The sequence below is a fragment of the Chelonia mydas genome, chromosome 10 (genome assembly GCF_015237465.2).
Source record: "Chelonia mydas isolate rCheMyd1 chromosome 10, rCheMyd1.pri.v2, whole genome shotgun sequence".
NCBI classification, from domain to species: Eukaryota; Metazoa; Chordata; order Testudines; family Cheloniidae; genus Chelonia; species Chelonia mydas.
In genome coordinates, this window is record NC_051250.2 from 62916834 (window position 1) to 62936258 (window position 19425).

A 19425-nucleotide genomic window follows, 5' to 3' on the forward strand; every position below is an offset into this window, starting at 1 on the left:
CACAATAAGCTTTAGAAATTCAGGGCAATGAGCCTCCAAATTTCAAAAAACTTCATGTCTGACACAGACCCCCCCAATCCTTATGCATTAGTTTGCTTCCCATTCCTGCCCTGTGAGTAGAGCTGTGAGAACAGAAGTTTGTTTGTGTTTTTTATTCGGTGGCTAAACCGAAAAATGGACTGTTGGGGGAGGGATTTCAAATTATCCAGTGAAACAAAAAATTAGAAAAAAAATAGTTTTGAGTCAAACAAAACATTTCATTCAATCGGAAATGAAAATTTTGTTTCGTTTTTGGGTTTTTTAACCTTTTTATATATAATATAAATTGCAGTAAAATTCAAAGCAAAAAGATGTTTTGAACTGTAAAATCAAAACAGTTTGTCCTGATAAACCTTTCAATTTTTTTGAAACTTTCTTCTTTTTTTTTTCCTTCCCCGGCTGAAACAATTGGCAGATTCAAGCTGAAGTCACAAATAGGTTTGATCAACCCAAATCTGCATTTTTGGCCCCCCAAAAAAGGTCTTGTGTGAAAAATTTCACATAGCTGTACAGGTGGGAAGCTACCAGTCTCCAGCTACGTACCTCTGATTATGTATATATACACACACCTCTCAACATCCGTATCCTTTTCCTCCCCTGCAACCTCTCCTCTTCCTGCTATTCATTTTATCTTACTCTTTTTTCCTTTCACCTACTACCCTTCCTCTTTTGCTTTCCCCTCCCATCTTAATGTTCCCCTTCCCCACCCTCCTCTCCTTTCAGCCGCTTACTTTCTATCTCTGCTCTCTCCCCTTCCCTAACTGTCTCCTTCCTGGTTATAATTCACGTCCCCTAATTCACGTGGTTCAATACACTTCCTAGTCCCTAGCAGCAATGTTGATGAACATCCCATTTTCACAAAACTCTGGGTTTTTTGTGAAGAAAATAAGTAAGATCAGACAAACTCCCTGTCACAGGGTGGCACTGGCCTTTTAAGGGTACATCTATCCAGCCCATGGCAGTGAGCCTCTCAGCCGAGGTCAACAGACTTGGGCTCACAGGCTCATGTTACCTAGCTAAAAATTGCTGTGTAGACATTGAGGTTCAGGCTGGAACTTGGGCTTTGAAGCCTAGGGAGGGGAGCTGGCCTTGCTGCAACTTAAAATGCTGTCTTCACAGCTATTTTAGTACAGTAGTGTGAGGCCCAGGCTTAGTAGCTCATTGCCGCTGACTGTGTAGATTTACATGAAGAGGAAAGAGGCTTGTGCATCTGTGACTGGTCATTTGATGCCCAATTAGGTTTAAGAGAGGGCACCTGGGCCCTAGAATGAAGCAGACCTGGTGAGACAGAGCCTTGGAGAGTCAGGGAGGGCAGATGAATGTTGCCTGAAGCAAAGAGCTGAAGGAGAGCAGTAACTGTGAACCGCCAGTGAGGAGCTTGGAGGAAGCTGTTGGTGAGCACTGACTAAATCTGTGGACCCCTGATAAGGGGAGGCTTGCGCAGTGGCCCCTAGGAAAAGGGGAAGATCCAACTTGGTCAAGGAAGCCAAGCTCAGAAGCCAGAGGGTTGTTGCAGGAGGGTAGGTCCCCTATGGAGGGATAGAACTCCAGATAGGGAAGCTTGGAGAAGTGGAGCACTGCAGGATGGGGAGCACTTGGGGTAAAAGTGAAGTGTTGTAGGAAGACTGGTCACTCTCAAGTTGGGGGACCTGAAAGGTGGAGACCTGGATCAGGAGCTATAAAGGAACTGAAAACATAGTGCTGCGATTGACTTTTTTGGTGGGTGACTTGGAAGTGATGTTCCCAGAGAGGGCAATGGAAAACCCCTAATATCTTTATATGTTTACTGTGGGAATTGGAGAGTGGTTTTATTACAAGATTTCTGGGGAACTATGAATAAATTATGACCAGAGGTAGACTTTGTATCACACACTGAGTGACTATGTTCCTTTCATGGGCAGATAAAGGGAAACTGAGGCAGATACAGCCTGCCACAGGTCACCCCAGGTGGGGGTTGCCTTATGACACACCATAGTTTTGATGTTTAGTTTTTCTTTGTTGCCATTATCAACTTGTTTCCCTAAATTTATCCACTTCATTAATGATGAGACTACACTTATTATTCAGAAAAATACCTCAAATCAGCTGATTCATTGATCCTTGTTTGCCTTGCTTTAAATAAGTCATATCCATTCCTAGGGCTCTTCACCAGTCTAGTTTATATTCCTGCTTACTCAGGGTCAGCTTTCACCTCATTAGAACATGGCTGCAATTACTATTATAATTAAAGAGCTCAATTAATTGGACTAGATTCAGTTAGTTTTCATCCAGTCTCTTACCTCCTGTTTATTTCAGTGGCAGGTAAGAAGGGGGTAGTGAAACAGCTTTTGCAGCAGTGGCATATATTTGATTTTATCATTAAGTCTTAGTTTTCAGATCTCATCTCATATTGGTGAAACTCAGGAGTAACTCCAATCAAGTAGTGGGGCCAATTTATCCCTGTGTCATAAGTGAGTTCAGTGCAGGGCTTGGAGGCCTGATGCAGATGAGCACCACTCTAACTTTTATGTGGCTGCCAACGGCTCATAGAAACTATTGCAGCAGCCAGGAAGAGCTAGTATGCAACAGCAATCTGGATAGACCTCCTGCGCCAGGGTCTCCTGTGGAGGAAGTCATAGAGTCAGCTAAACTGGCTCTACAACAGACAGGGATGTCCCCTGTGTTGGTGGAAAGAGCCAGCTTGATGGTTCCACCATATCACTAAAGCCAGCACAAATTTATACTGATGTAAAGACAGTGTGTTTTGAAGATTGAAGGTTTATTTCTGCCCCCCCCAGCAGGTACGTGCAGACAGCAGCCACCCCCCTTCCCAGAGTCTTTTTCCAGGCCTAGCAGGCGAGCGGCTGTATCCAAGGGAGAGGACATTAAATAAGAGTAACATGTCATGAGGAGTGGGCTGTACCTGTCTCTCTGTCCAGCTGTGCATACATTCCTGTCCCGGGAGGGGCCGTGCAGCGGCTGGGTGGGCTGGTTTAGTTATGACCTCACATACACAGGTGTAAATTTTGGATAATTCCATTGAAGTCATGGGTGTTGCAATGGTGTAAATCTGCAATGGGAGGTGAATTAGGCCTTTAGTCCGGCTTTGCACCAGCTCGTAGAGTTGAAACTACTCAGTTGCAAATATGCAGATATGCCCTTCCTGCCTCTGGTTACCACAGAGTTATGATGCCATTTACCTGTTCATAAACTTTTTGTAGCTTATAATGCTACTAATCAGTCCTTTCTTTTTCACCTGGGATTTTGGTCTGGTTCATCCAGCTTCGTCTATCTGTTTTCTGTTGTTGTTTGTCTCATTCCATTTATCTGGGGAATTATTATTGCAAACTACCGACTGACATTTGTGGTCCCTTTTTATTTTTCATTTACAGTCTTCCCTTGAGTAAAATCATTGTTTGCGGTGTCATTGGTATGCAGAAAATACTCAAATATACTTTCCAATCCTTACAGATCTTGTGAAGCAGTTGATGTTTTGCATAATTTTCTGTGTGATATTCAATCATAGATGTCTTCAAATTCCCTTAAACCTAGTAGGTAAAATATAATCAGGCTCTTATTGAATGCCTGGGTTTCTATTCAAAGATTTCTAGTGTTGCACCTTGGAAGCGGACCATCCAGGAAAGAAATATCAGCTTTTTGCTTTTTTGTTGTTAAAGATTTTGCTTAACTGTTTTGGCACTGTGGTTATCTTTGGTTTATTTTGGCTTTTTAGCCTTACGTTTGACCATGCAAGAATCTTTTTTTTTTTTTTTAATTGTCTGATCTTTTTGCAAAAAAAAGCTCATGGTTTTAACCTTCATCAACAAGGAAAATGGCCTTCTTGTATGATCAGTGCAGTCTCTTCTGTACCACCCAGGTTTAGCTGTGTACAGTTTGCACGTCAGGGCCGGCCCACAACATTTTGGCACCTGAGGCGGGGAGCTCAAATGACACCCCCATTTCCCCTCGCTTAGGCCAAAACTTTAAAAGGTCTCAATTCTCCCTTCTTCCTGTTTTACTCCTCTCATGATACTGCTCTGCTACCTACCCCAGTAAAGGAGAACTAACAACTTAAAATGCCTTGTTCAAAAATTTTAAGTAACACTTACATTTGCTGTTCAGGCGTTTGAAAGTTAACTTTTCTTGTCTGCATAGTAAACACTGGCATTTTTATCTCTTTGAATAATCAAAGTGGTGCTTTCCCTGCCTTCTTGGTTGCAAAGATTTGAACTGCTTCCTGAGGTCCACGGTCTGGGCCAGCTCACGCTCTATTGAGATGGTTGCAAGGCCGACCAGCCTCTCCTGGGTCATTGTGGAGCGTAGATGTGTTTTTATTAACTTCAGCTTGGAGGAGCTGCATTCTCCACTGGCAACTGTGACAAGGATTGTTAGAAGTATGCGCAGAGCAACAAAAGCATTTGGAAAGAGGGCGGTCATCTTATTTGAGCACATATATTCCAGAAAGCCTTTGGAGTTGACCCTGCTGAAATGTATCTTGAAAGGCTTTTAGTTCATCACCTAAATCACTCGCATCAATATTGCGCATGTCATCAAGTGTCAACACTGTCTCTAGTGCCCTGCATTGCTGGTGTAGGTCTTCTTCAGGTGCAGTGAGGAGTTTTGGAATATCATACAACATCCCAAATATACTGCTGTGTTTCTTGAGCGGCATGAAATGTTCTTCAACTGACTGTATTGCACAATCTAGCACCTGGTTAAAGAATTCAACTTTGAATTGTTGTTTGGGGTCTCTTATGGGATTATCCCGTGCCTTGTAATCAAAATGTCCTCTTCTTCGGTGACTCTTGTATTCTTGAGTGGGTGGGAAAATAGTTTCAGTGTGAAGTTCCTCTGCCAACTTCTGTGCGCTCTTCAGAACGTTTTGAAATCCCTCATCTGACTGGTAAGACTGTAGGTATGACTTTGTTTTGTCCAGTTGTTCCATTGCTCCAGATATATCAAGGTCAACACCTTGGAGTCTCTTGCTTACAACATTTATTTCAAACAGTATGTCATGCCACAACACTAAGTCACACAGAAATGTGAAGTTATGTATGTTTCTGGTGATTCCATTTCCCTCTGCCACTGTTCTCTCACGAACAGTTCCTGTCATAGCATTATCCTCCATAATGGCAACTATGGCGTCATCTATCTTCCCAATCTTGTGTTTCATAGGCTTTATCGCCTCCGTTTGACTTTCCCATCGTGTGGCACTCGGTGGTCTCAGTGTCAGAGAGGATGTTCCCAAATGTTGCTTCAAAATTTGCCATCGATGAGTTGATGCAGAGAAAAATACATAGATGCTTTGAATTACATTTTGAATTTACATTACATTACATAAAAAAAATTCAGCAGCCTTACTAGAAGCTGATACTGCATCACTGACCACCAAGTTCAATGAATGAGAGCTGCATGGGACAAAAAAAGCTCAAGGGTTTACCTCTCGGATCCGTGTCTGCACTCCTCTGTTCTTTCCTCTCATGTTGGCACCATTATCGTAGCCCTGACCTCTTGTGTCAACTATCGCAATTCCCGTATCTTCCAGCTTTTTAAGAAGCACATTTGTCATACCAGCTCCTGTAGTATCTTCAATGTCAATAAATTCTAGAAAATGCTCTCCGACAGTCACCATTGCAGGGACATTTTCACTAGGTTCTGTTGTTGTTGTTACAAAACGCACCATTAAAGTCACTTGTTCCGTGTGGCTGATGTCAGGTGTGCAATCCAGAATAACAGAGTAATATCTTGTTGACTTCAGATCTGCCACAATCTTCTGTTTTGACTTTTGTTGCCAGTAACTGTATGGTCTCATTTTGAATTGTTTTTCCAAGGTAGTGGTGTGTGTACATTTCTTGGGTGGCGACTCTTCTTAGATGCTCCTGGAGTACTGCATCAAACTCAGCCATCAGGTCCACAATTTTAAGGAAGTTTCCATTGTTTGGAACATACAGCTGATCTGAAGTGCCACGCAGTGCTAGGTTTTGGGTAGTAAGCATTCTCACAATGGCAATGAGCCTTTTCAGAACATTTTTCCAGTAAAGGGACTCTGATGCAATCTTCTCTTGATGCTGATCATCTATGGTGGCCGTTAACCTTAGTGTTATCTCAAGCTCTTTCCGCCTGTGGAATGCTCTCTGGTGATTTGCTGCCTTCTCATGGCATGCCAGATTTCTAGCCAGATTTTTCCAGTCCTTTGTTTCTGTGGAACCCAATGTGGCTGGAACATTCGACTGGAAGAGTTTGCAACAAAAACAATATGCAGCATTCTGGATTTTTGAGTACATAAGCCATGGCCTCTCCACTCTGTCACCATTGGGAATTTCACGCCAGTAATGTGTTGGATGGAAACTTCTGTTTTCATTGTCTTTGGGGAACATGAAGTTTTTCACTTGCTGTGGCCCATGCAGTACAAGGAAGTCCCTCAGGCTACTGCTCAAGTGGGTCCACAGTCCTGGATCATCTAGATTTAAGGAACTGAGGTCAGCAGCAGCTGTTTCTTGTGCCTCCACCACACTCTTCTCTGATCTACACTTTTTTCTTCAGGAATATGCATGATTACATCCGTTTGAGATGGAGATATGGATGCTGCAGTAGCTGCCAGCTCACCTGCACTCTAACTAACTGGAAGATCAGGCATCTCCTCACCACTCACATCCTCGCTGGGGCCGGAAGGCTCACTATGAACATTTGTGTCTATGTATCTCAGGAGAGCTCCTTCCTGCTTAGATAGAAAAGCTTCCTTTGCTTTCTTTCTTTTTCTGAATGCTGCCCCAGAGGAGCGTTTTCTTCTTTCACTCATGACTGCTGTTCTGTGCCAGCTGTAGTGACTCTCAACACTCAGTTGAAGGGAACAAATAAGCAGGCTGGTAGCTGGGCCTGAGTGAGGGAAGATATCAGCGTCTTAAAGGCCTAACTGGCTCCAACTACTTCAGTTGACTGCCTGTTCTCCTCAAGTGGGTTCCGGGAAGCAGCAGGAAACAGGAAGCTCCCTGAGAAGCTGGTGTTAATCAATCCAGGTTCCTGGGGGTGCTAGAGAGGTACATAAGAGGCTCCTCCTCCTCTCTCTCCCTGCAGCTCCTGTTGCTTTCTGTTATTCCCTCTCACCTTTTCTCCTGCCTGCCTGTGTCTCTTGTGCCCTCCTTCCTCCAGCACAGCACTCCACCATCTCTGTGCACCTAGAACAGAGAGAATACGTATGCATCAGCAGTAGACACAATTTTCTACACTTTGGGTCCTAGTGGCACACCCCCACAATCTGGCACCTGAGGCGGCCACCTCAGGTTTGCCTCATGGCAAAGGCCTGTTGCAGGTTATGTACAGATCATCTCAAAATTTTTGTTAATGCATGATTCTCGTCCCACTTGAACTGCTTGTATACCAGGATTCCACTGACTAATCAGGGTTACTCCAGTTACACTAGTGTAAGAGGAGAATCAAGCCCTATATGTTCCTAACTTTATAAGGATGAAGACAGCCTCGTTTATATTGTTATAAGCAGCAAAGTTGGGGTGGTGGAGATGGGGGGAGGGGGAGATCCTCGGAGATTCAACTACTTTCCCCTGTTCCTGTTGCACCCCATTTCTAGCCCTTCTCAAACACTCCACTCTCCATCGATCACCCGGAGCCAGATGCACAGAATGAGAATGATCTGGTGTCAAGGGTCATTGCCAATATATTTTAGCACGCATATTAACTGACCTATCTTAGTAGTCACCTCCTTGCTGGTCTTTTTGTGGGGACCTTCACAGCTGGGATCTGATCTCCCAATAGTTTTGGGGTAAACTAATGCAGAGCTGGAATATGACTCTTGTAATGCAAGTATGAAATGTGTGCTCAGTAAAATATGTAACTGACTTTAACACTTTCAGAAGCAAAGATTCTTCCTAACAGCTCGAAATACTGTAATTACATGTAAGGAGGTACCTCTTAATCCAAAATCTATAGGTACATTGCCAGGTATCTTGTAAAATCTGCTTTTGTGCGTGTGTGCTCATACATTGTAAGAGGTTTTTCAGGCTATGCAGGGAGCCATATGGGAGTATCTCAAATTAGCCAAGCCCTTACATTTTAATTATTTTTAGAAAGCTGCTAGATAATTGCATTCATGGTTGAAGTATGTGTAAGGACAGTGAATGATTTACGCTGGTCAGAGTAATAGCACTGAAACATTAGCAAGGATAACGTATGATGCCATAGTTAATTTACTACTTATTTTAAATCTTTTTTTAAAGAAAATCTGCTGCCTATCTCACCACCCCTTCTCCATAATGTCTGTTTCTTCCCTCCTCCCCCCAGTTATTTGATGCTACACCCAGGTCCTTATTTTTATATATTTCATTTAATATTAATATGAGTGTTATTAAAAACCTTGTGTAACAACCCACCATTGTTAACCTTATCACCATCCTATCTGCTGCTTGCTTCTGTTGTTCATGTTATATCCAAAGGAGCAATCTCTGTTTTGGTCAAGTACTGAACAATTACTTCATTTTGCTTTACAAAACGATTTTCTCTATAAATTGTCATCTCCAAGTTGGAACTGAGCAGCTGGGGGAGGGAAGGATGGAGTTAAAAATGGCATGGGCTTAACCTTCAATAAAATACATCTAATGAGAACAGAAAGAAGAACGAACAAAATAAGTGTACATCAGAAAGCTGTGATATTGGCCGAAACCAAACTTATTATCTGAAAGTACCCCTGCCTGGTGTTCCTGATTTTAAAAATACTGAGACATAACTGGGAGCTAGGAGATCTGGATTTTATTTCTGACATAAGGTCTTTATGTGCCTCAGTTTCCTCATCCGTGAAATGGGGATAATATTTCACTTCCACTCAGTGTACTGCAAGTCTTATTTAATATGCTTTGATGGCCTCAAATGTAAAGGGCTGTATGAACCAAATTTGGCTTTGTTCCACTGGTGTAAATCCAGAATCAGAGACTTACTTTTGAAAAGGAGAGCAGGCTCTCTACATACCAAGTATTATTATTATTTATTATTAGCCATAATAATCATAAATCAGTTTAATGTATAGGTTTTAATTTACAAAAATTGAGATTTCTGTGAGATAGTCTCAGAGGGCATGAAACTACAAATATGCAAATATGTAGGAGTGCAAAAATGTAAAACTGTGCGGTTACTGAGCCATTGTCAACTTACAAGTGGAAACTTTCCTTAATAACAAAACATTTGAATGATCTAGAAACCTTAGAAGATAAACTTCAGAATGTTTGTCAGTTACGAAAACACAGGCCTTTGTGGGGTAAAACTGTAGAGTCTTATGCTTGCATTTATAAGAGAAACAAACATTTTATTGAATCCATAAGGACCATGAATTTATTGATATTAAGTCTGCAGTTTCGAGTGCTGCTATGAATCTATTACAGTAAACTGTGGGGATTTTTTTGTATTCATGGCACGTATCCAGTCTTTTTTGCGGGGGAGGGGGGGAAATGCCCTAATTTGGTCTAAGTTGCTATTATTTGACTGAAATATGTCCTATAAACCAGAACACATTGGATATTAAATATTGACTTTTCCCTTGGAAAGACTGGTTCATTATCTAGCAGGAATTACACTATAGTAAACGTTCACACAAAAATAGAATCTTTAGTCCTGTATAATTCCTGTTGAAAACTGAAGTTTACAATAGCAGTTATGCCTTTCAGATCCTGCCTTCTGTTCACTCTGATACCTTCCATTACCTGGTGCTAGATGCTCCCTCTCAGGCATTGTTGTTTAAATAATGTTTGTAATCTAATTTAAACTAGCTGTGAGTGTTAAACTGTTTGAACAATCACTGCTACTAGTTTGCTAAAAGTGGCATCACATTTTCTAATTTTCTGATACCAAGTGCAGCCATCAAACAAGTGCTGGAAATTGGCCTTGGAAACTTTGTTGGGGGTGCTAACAAAAATATACGGAATTGCACAATTTCAAGAATGAAAATGTTGCAGTCTTTTACTTAATCGCCTATATATAGGGCTTTTTTTTTCTTTGCTTTTTTTTTTTTTAATAAAAACTAATGGGATTGGATCCTCATCTGTGCTCGGTTCACAGTTGGTGTAATGGAGCATGACGGGAAAGATGGCTCTAAATAATTTGTATGCCTCCCCAGATCCTGGGCTTCCTGGGGTCTGAATTAGCCCCTGGCATAAGCTAGAGCAACTCTGTGTTTACTCCAATTTATGGCAACAGAAATAATCCAGTAGCCCAGACTGCTGGAGGGCAGGACTCTCTGGCCCTCACCACAACCCAGTCTTCCAAGTATACCGCTGAGCAAAGAGCAGAGGGATCAGGTGACATAAATCAAGTTAAAAGCCACCAGGTGATTTCCTTACATCAGAGCAATTCCATGCGGTACAGTGCAAAGGAGATTTAACAAGGGCCAAGAATCTGGCTCATTACATACATATGTATTTTTATATATATAAAATAAATGGTATATAATGCTAATCATGCAATGTCTAGGTTTGGGCACAAAAATTAAAACAAACAAGACAGCCATAAAATCAACCAAATTATTGGGAGGCAATTTTGGAGACAACCTCTAAAGCTCAGGAACATTCTATCATCAGCATCCAGAACCACATCCAGGAGAAAATAGGAAGGTAATACAATGATGATTATATCAGCCTGTTCCACTTTACGGCTGGGCAGCCACCACATTCAACACGGCTTGTGGCCTCAGAAAGATCTTCGGGGTAGCCCCAAGTACAGTGCACAGCAGTGGTCCAGCCTAGAAGTGACAAAAGCATGGTTAATCATAGAATCTTAGGACAGGAAGGGACCTCGAGAGGCCTTCTACTACAGTCCCCTGCATTCAAAAACAGGGCTAAGTATTCTCTAGATCAGTGGTTCCCAAACTTGTTCCGCCGCTTATGCAGGGAAAGCCCCTGGCGGGCTGGGCCGGTTTGTTTACCTGCCGCTTCTGCAGGTTCGGCCGATCACGGCTCCCAGTGGCCGCGGTTTGCTGCTCCAGGCCAATGGGAGCTGCTGGAAGTGGCGGCCAATACATCCCTCAGCCCGCCCCACTTCCAGCAGTTCCCATTGGCCTGGACCAGTGAACCCCGGCCACTGGGAGCCTCGATCGGCCAAACCTACGGACACGGCAGGTAAACAAACCGGCCCGGCCCGCCCTGCCAGGGGCTTTCACTGCACAAGCGATGGAACAAGTTTGGGAACCACTGGTCTAGACCATCCCTGACAGGTAAAAATCTCCAGTGACAGGGATTCCACAACCTCCATAGGCAATTTATTCCAGTGCTTAACTATCCTGACAAATAGGATTTTTTTTCCTAAAGTCCATCCTAAACCACCCATGCTGCATTTAAATCCATTGCTTCTTGTCCTGTCCTCAGAGGTTAAAGAAAACAATTTTTCTCCTTCCTCCTTGTTAACACCTTTTATGTACTTGAAAACTGTTATCGTTTCCCCCTTCCATCTAGTTCTACTTCAGCTCTACTCTAGACCTACCAGCCCTATCAATGCATGAGAAAAGGCATGAGAAAGGGTGATTTTAAAGCATAGGATCCCATTATTTACATTACTGCAGAAACATATTTGTGGCACTGAACCATATGTGGCATTCTATGTCTTCTGCAGTTTATTAACCACCAAAGAGAGAAACAGATTTGGTGAACCACAAAAAATACTTATTCCAATTTTCCTCCAGTTACATTAATATTATCTCTCATATGACAGAATTAAAAAAAAAATTCTACAGCAAACCTAAAACTGTGAATTAGAGTACCAGCGTTTTCTTGAAATAGCAATGATATTGATCAACATTTCAATAGCATTCTTCTTGAGTGTGGGTCTCAATAAACTGACATTATGAGGACAATAAATAGAGGCTTTTCTAACATGCAAAATCCTTATCAAATGTGCCTCTAAAGACAATACAGCATCCAGAGGTTTTAAATTTGAGGGGGGGGTAATCATTTTATAAAGAAGCACGAGTGCAGATCCAACCAATCTCCCATGTCAATCAATAAACAATATTGCTATGAGTTATCTTAAAACTCCATTCAGTCCAAGCCTCATGCAAACAGATCAATCATAGCTGTAACAGCTCTATCTAAGGTAGAAGGAAGCATGAAATCTTTGTATTATCCATATAAACTTGAAATCTTAAATGCACAGACAGCAGCCTGCACTTTATTGTATATGCTAAAGATCAAGGGCCAAAAATTTCAAACGTGATTAGTCATTGTGGGTGCCTTTTTTTTGTTTGTTTGGTCCAACTTGACACATTAAAGAGACCTGAATTTTAGAGGCTGGGTTTTCAGCACTTTAAAAAAAAAAAAAGAAAAATCAGACCCTTTTAAGTCTTTCAAGTAGGGCACCAAAGAATCACTACTTACTTTTGGCCCAAAATCCTAATATTAAAACATGTGGTACACCCTAAGGAGACTCAGAAGTAAAGGCCTCTAATGATGTCACTATTGATCACTAAGAGGAAGTGAGCCTGTCCTTATTCCAGACAGTACCATAATAGACAGGAAGTAAACTAAAATAACATTGTAATCAGCAGTATCAAAGGCTGCCAAAAGTCTAAAAGGGATATCATGTCTGGTGCAACTCAAAAGAAATCTTTATAAACTTAAATACCATCTTTTAAAGAGACCATTCTCTTTCCCTACATATGTTATTCTGGGCCAAAAATATTATGTTCTGAACTGGAAAATCATCCAGATGTGTGTTTAAATTTATATCCACCTGCTTGTCATCAAGAAATTAAAACAATATTTGACACACACAAATTTGGCTTCCTTTTTAGAGACTCACAACAAGGATTACTTGAAGAGCTGGTTAGAAAATGTTTGGGGTTTTTTGGTTTTTGGTGTGTTTGTTCCCCTGCAAACCTTCAACAAAAACAAAAATGATCATTTTGCATTGATGTTTTTCTTCAAAAGTTAAGGTTTTTGTCATAAAATTGAAAAAACCAAAAAATTCTGTCTGGGGGATCAGTCATTGAAAATAGTTGTAATAAAAAAAAATCATTTTAGGGGGTGGGGTTCAGTTTCTTAACAACCCTCCCAAAACATTTTTGTTGACGCTTCCTGCAGAAATTTCCATTCTGACAAAAAGACCATCATTTTTTAAAAAAAAAATTCGAACAAATTTTAGCCAGTTGCTTTTATATTGTGCTCTCGCTGCTGATTCTGCAACATCACTTACCAGGTTTGCAATAGCCTCTGGGTTGGGTTTACATCAGTAATACTGGTGCATAAAGCAAAGGTGAAAACGAAAAATAGCCATTTTAATATCACTTCCCTTTTAAACACAGGAACAAAATCAGGGCCAAATCTACAACTGGCCTCCAGTAGATGGCTTGCAACATTTTTGTTTGCCCATGTTTCTTCATGCACACACTCAAACTAGTACATGAACGTCCGATAGCTGTATGCCTCGCTACCTAATTTATGCAAGCAAATGTGAGTTCTGCAGAATGCACACAAGTCAGTTGAAAAAGTGATTATCTGATGGAAATGCATTTCCCTACCAACTATGCTTTCTATTTTGAAACTTCTAAAAGGCAATTAAGCCCTGTATTTTTAAAAAAACAGAGAATTTTATATATATTCTTCACTTCATCTTAACTTGACTGCTTCTGTTTTTTTATTTGTGAGTATTCCAGCAACTTCCCTTGAATGTTGCTTTTAAGTACAGAAGTCATCAGGTGCTGAAAATAGCTTCCCAGACTAGGTGAGTCTTTCCATTGTATTACCCCTATTTGAAAAGAACCTAATTGGTCTACAGTAATAATACGTTAGATTTTAAAATCCTGATACCAACTTACAAGGCTTTGCATGTCTTGTTTCTGTCTTTTGGAGACTTAATCAAGGGGCTTTGTTCCGCTTCTTAAATAGCTTTTATCTATTCTATTTGTACAGACAATCTAATGGATCATATCCATTTACTCACTGTACTCCACAGCAATGAAATGTGATTCCTTTATGTTTTATAACTCCAAAATGCTGTCTATTTTTAGGTCAAAATGAAAAATCCATTGTCTTATTTAGCTTTTTAAATATTTATTTTATTGTATTTTACATCTTTGTGCATTTGCCCTAGGGCATTTGTACAAAACGTGCTATTGAAATGTGCATATGGTTGATTTGATTTTTAAGGTTGACACAACAGGACTCAGGTTTCACTCTCTGCAAAACTACAGGAAAATGATCCGGACATAGTAGAGAAAAGAGAATATTGCATTTGCAGTGCAGGAAGAATTAGCATTCCATTAAAAAGGAGAACACAATGAAACATTAAAAGAAAAAAATGGGCCAGATTCTCAGCTGGAGCTATGCTAATTTATGCCAACTGAAAATCTGTCCCAGTATTTTTACTGCGGTATGTAACCTGGGAAGTGAGCGGTATAAAGACAAACCAACAACTGTTTGTTTCCTTTTCAGCTGAATGCCTACATGGCTAAAAATGATGATGATTATAACTGAGATGCAACAACAGACTCCCAAGCTGAAGTCTTCCTAAGACATCCCTCCATAGGCCAGTAGTAAAAACTAACATAGTATTAGGGATGGAAAATTTGGTCTCCAGGACCATGCTAATTGAACACTGTAATCCTGATTCTGCAGTCCTTATTTAGGTGGAATAATACTTACTCACATAAATAGTCCCATTGATGCCTTTATAACCTTTGTATGCCTTTGTAGTGGGCCAGATCTTAGTCATGACACAGTTTTTACTCCGTCAAAATTCCCACTGTAACCTACCTTGTCTCTCTCCTAGTCTGGGACCAACACTGCAAACATTGCAATCAAGGGAGTTTTGTGTGAGTAAGGATTTAGTAAAAACTGAGGGCTGCAGGATTTGAGCCAGTGCAGTTGCTTTGGAGAAGGCTATGCTTCCTGCCCTCTCAGCTAGAACTTGGGTATTGTGAAGGAGCCAGTTATTCCAAGGAAGTTGGCAAGCAAGCATGACAAAAATAATAGAATTAGAAGGGGGGAAGGACTTTTTGCAATTAAAATGGCAAGTACTGGCATTTCTAGTATGTGGCAGAGATCCTGCACATTTTACTCCGGAGTAACAAAGAAAAGAGCTGTGTATGTCACCATGGAAATGTGAATGGAGCTCCTTTTACAAACAGAAATGTATGCCATCCCTTTCTACTCAGAATGTTTTGTAGTGGGGTAGAACAGAAGAGTGGTATGTCTGTAATAGAAAAGATATGAAAATGTTGTTGTATTACTTTGAAGCCATAATATTTTTATTATGTTATATATTAATATTCAGTTTGAGTAATACAAGACAAAAATTCTAATGTGTGTGGACCTTTTAAACTATTCAGTGAAAAAATCCAGTATTAGTAACCAACAACATACAATGGCAGAGATCTAAGTTGAAGCAAACAGCATAGAATGAAACACAAAAAAGGTCAAATGTGTTATCAGTAGGATGTTTCCCCCCTTACCCAAAAACTGCATTTCAGATTTCCAAAGCCTTTTATTTGATATAATCTCCTATTTATTTTCTGTCACATTTTAAAGGGTTTAATTAACTACAGTAAGTATAGAAATGTAATATTTATACAATGCACTATTACAGTAGGAAATTGAATAGATAAGAGTTCATAAATGCAGCTTCCCATACATTATTATCAGCCATTTCATAATAGTGATCCTAAGGAAATGGAAAAATTACCTTATTTTTCCTCTGTCTTCTCCATTGAAAAAGAGGAAGGGTTATTTACTTGTTTCTGCTGTCTCTGGAGAGGAAGTCAAATGGTGTGCAAAGAAGGGATGGAGAGAATTTCCTGTTCTTCTTTATAGCAGTTCTGTGATGTAGTTGCAGGGAGAGACTAGCTAGGAAGCTGCAAAGGCCGTGAAACTCCTGTGCAGTTGGAATTAGGAGGTAATCAAGTGTGGAAATGGGTCCAGAAAGAGAACCGGTATTTTGGGGAGTGGGGAAGAGACTGCTAGAACAGCATATTTTTATCCTGTCCCCCACATCCCCACTCTCAAACCTCAGGAAATCAGTCAACATTTTAATAAGTAGAATAATGTGCTGAGGAGACCCTGCCAAAAGGAGCAGATTCTGATTTCATTACTTGCTTACATGTCTAAGTTCTGGTGAAATGCTATGATGTTTTACAATTGTTCAGGTAATTTAATAGGACTGTTGTCATCAGATTTAGTGGACATCATGGATTTGTAGGCTAGGCTACCTGCCTTGGACAGACTATAGGGAAAAGGCAAGACTGGTAAAGAGACTTCTGTACAGCATGTAGGCAAATTTAACTCTGAAACTTTTCACTGTTTCTCCCTGAACTGGCTTCTCTCTCTACTTGAAAGACAGCAAAATCTTCACTGTGGTTGTACATGGTCTTCCCAGAGAAGGTACCAAACAGCAATATTAATCAAAAGCTCTTAGCTAACGTTACACTTTTAGAATAGATATGTAGGTTTTGTAGTCCTCCTTTCTGGACTGCAGAGCCAGATGAATATCATAAAATATTTTCCATAAGCAGTTGCTTGAATTTAAAAAAGAATTTACATTGGATATTCTTACACAAATGATGTGGGAAGTTCATTTCTAGCTCATAAGCTTGACTATTTGAATCAAAAGTATATAGTAGATGAGCAAAAGGGATGGGGTTCACAAAACCCCTTGCTAGACTCATAGTAGATTTATTTGCTTGGGGTACAATTTAAACTTAATTTTCTCATATCACAGTCACAAAATTTAAGTCTGTGTAAATATGGTCATAGTTGTGACGTTTGTGGTCAGATCCTTTTTTGGTTTAATTGCCCATTTCCACCCCCCCACCCCCAGGAATAAGATTTAGAGACAGTACTGTGGCTCAGAATGGAAAAAGTTTTAATATTCCCTAATCCTGCTTATTTTCTACCTTTCCCAAACACATACAGAGCCCAGTAGCTTCTTCAAAGCATGCTCCTGATTTATTTTCATACACTCAGAGAACAGAAACAGTACAAGGTGACTTACAGATCAACAACACCTAACACACACCACTCAAATTTTGAATATGAAGTTTAAAACATTTTTGGGGAACAGTTTGTGATCAATGCACAGTGTAATTTATTTTAAAAGTTGCAAAAACAATTGAGTAATTTTGATTAACAAAGAAATTAATAGAAATCGTGAGCTGCTTGAGGAACTTCCATTATCAGAAAAAAATCACTAAACGAGTAATTACCTCTCAAGGATAATTATTACGATTGCCTAGCACCTATACTGGCTTATTAAAACTTGTCAGGTGTGACCATTACCGTATTTATTATGCATGTTCATAAGTCTCAAATTTTTGATTTAGGCAAAATTCGGATTAGGAAAAAGGCAGAGTACTAAAAGACAATAATAACCACTTATATTTTATATAATTATTTTTGCCACAATGGTGACAAGGTAATGTTCTATGTTTTAACCCATTATTGAAATGCAGCCAGCTTTGAAATGAAACAGGGCAGCTCTTCAATACCATGTAACAATACTACACAATAGTAAATAGAAAGCATTTACTTTATCTAGCTAAAAATATAGGATCAATTTAGGTAGGCAGAATGTTGGAATTTGGCTAGGACACAACAACTCTTATGAAAAATTCCATGGGAGCTTTAATGATCATGTTATCAGAGACATAAAAATAGATGTCTCTGCTAAAAGTTGGAACTTAAAGTATTGTATTGACCCTTTAGCATTATAATAGGGTATTTGTTCAATCAGTACCTACTCAAAGAGTGCAGTGCTACCTCCTGCATTTGGAACAATATACTTTCTACCTACCGAACCTAGATTTTCATTGACTTCTCCTAGTCAAATAATAAGACTGGTATTGCTTAGCTTATGAGATTGTTATAAGTACATGGACATTCTGTAGTGTCTTGAAGTTACACTGATACACAGATGGGCCAAATATTTGATAGCAACTTTGCAGTGAATAATGTGCCCGATATCTTTATGTGACACCAAAAATCCTAGAATTTTGCTAGGATACAAAAATGACTCTTGGATGAAATATTATTTTGAATTTACAAAATAGGATGTGTCATAAAAACTGGTGGCTGTTATCCATACATAAAGGTCTGGAAGCCAGTTGATTCACAAGTAATTTTCCAATGAATCTGTTCTCTTAGTGGGAGTTACCCACATAAATCATTTGCTCATCAGTGGGAGGATAGACCACATATGGCACATGGCTCATTTCTTAAACTTATTATTGTTTTCTAGTGTAATAAATGGTATGGGTGGAAATGCAGGTGTGGGCACATCTGTGAATGGCAACTGCAGCTACTTTGGCAATGCTAGAAAATTTTCAATGAACTATATAGCTAGAGAGTTTGTCACCAGAATAATTGTATCAAGCGGTTCCAACTCATTGAATCTCTTCTCTCCATATGCTTAAACATCTGGAATATGAAGAAGCTCTATATATCTGTACATATGTTGATAGGAAAAACAGTTGTACTGACTTCTACCTACTACAAACTAGTATCCCATTTACTTACCATTTTCTTTGTTTAAATACCCATGGGATACAGTGGAGCCAAAAAAACTGACAAATCAGTGGTCTACAAAGATTTATGGAGGAAACTAAAATGAAGTCTTTGGAAAATAATGTAAAAAAGAGCATGAAGTTTTTATAAGGACTGATTTTCAACCGTTCAATTGTTCAGTTGAAGTGATGTTGAAAGATGTTGAATATTCATATTTGTAACATTTCTTTCAGCCAAGTAGAGACAATCATTGACACCAATGTAAGTGTGAAGTAAGTCTATTACAGTCAGTGAAATCACTCCAAATTTATGTAGGTGTAACTGAGATCAGAATCTGCCACACTTACCAAAATGAAAGTCCCAAACCGTTCTTACTTCCACTTATTAAAAAAAAAAAAATCTATAGGATTTTGTAGTAGTATTCACATATAAAAGAAGCTAAGCTCCGTATTCATTCACACAACTCATTGCTGATTAAAATCTACAAAGATTAGCACAGTGATTTATAATAAATTAATAGAAAACATAGTGTCATTGCACCATATTGTCAGAAAAGTCTCCATTCATTTTATCGGCACCAGAAATGCTCACAGCACACTTCACAAGAAGGTATTCTCATTTTATGAGATATTGCATAACTAAATTCATTCATAAAGTGAACATGAAACAGTCCCCTTACATCTCTCCTTCTTTCTCTAAGGAGGATGGTGACAGCACTAAGAAAGGATAAGTAGACTGAAGCAGGCTTTGTAGCATAACTGTTGGAGATCTCAGATACATGTAATTCACAGGAGAAAACATTGTAGCATCTACCACATCATGTGTCATGTCAACTGAGAAAAAAATCCATCGCCAGTTCTCAAATGTGATTACAATTAGGGATTACAATTAAGGAAGAAAAAAGAATCCTATTAGGTTTGAAGAC

General features: G+C 39.7%; 1 long non-coding RNA gene across 1 annotated transcript in view; it reads left to right on the forward strand.

Moving 5' to 3' along the window:
* Positions 1 to 1320: 1320 nt before the first annotated feature.
* Positions 1321 to 19425, forward strand: part of LOC122462200 — a 35976-nt gene continuing 17871 nt past the window's right edge. Inside the window, exon 1 of the long non-coding RNA XR_006284615.1 lies at positions 1321 to 1433. This is a non-coding gene — a long non-coding RNA (uncharacterized LOC122462200). The remainder of the gene's footprint in view (positions 1434 to 19425) is intronic.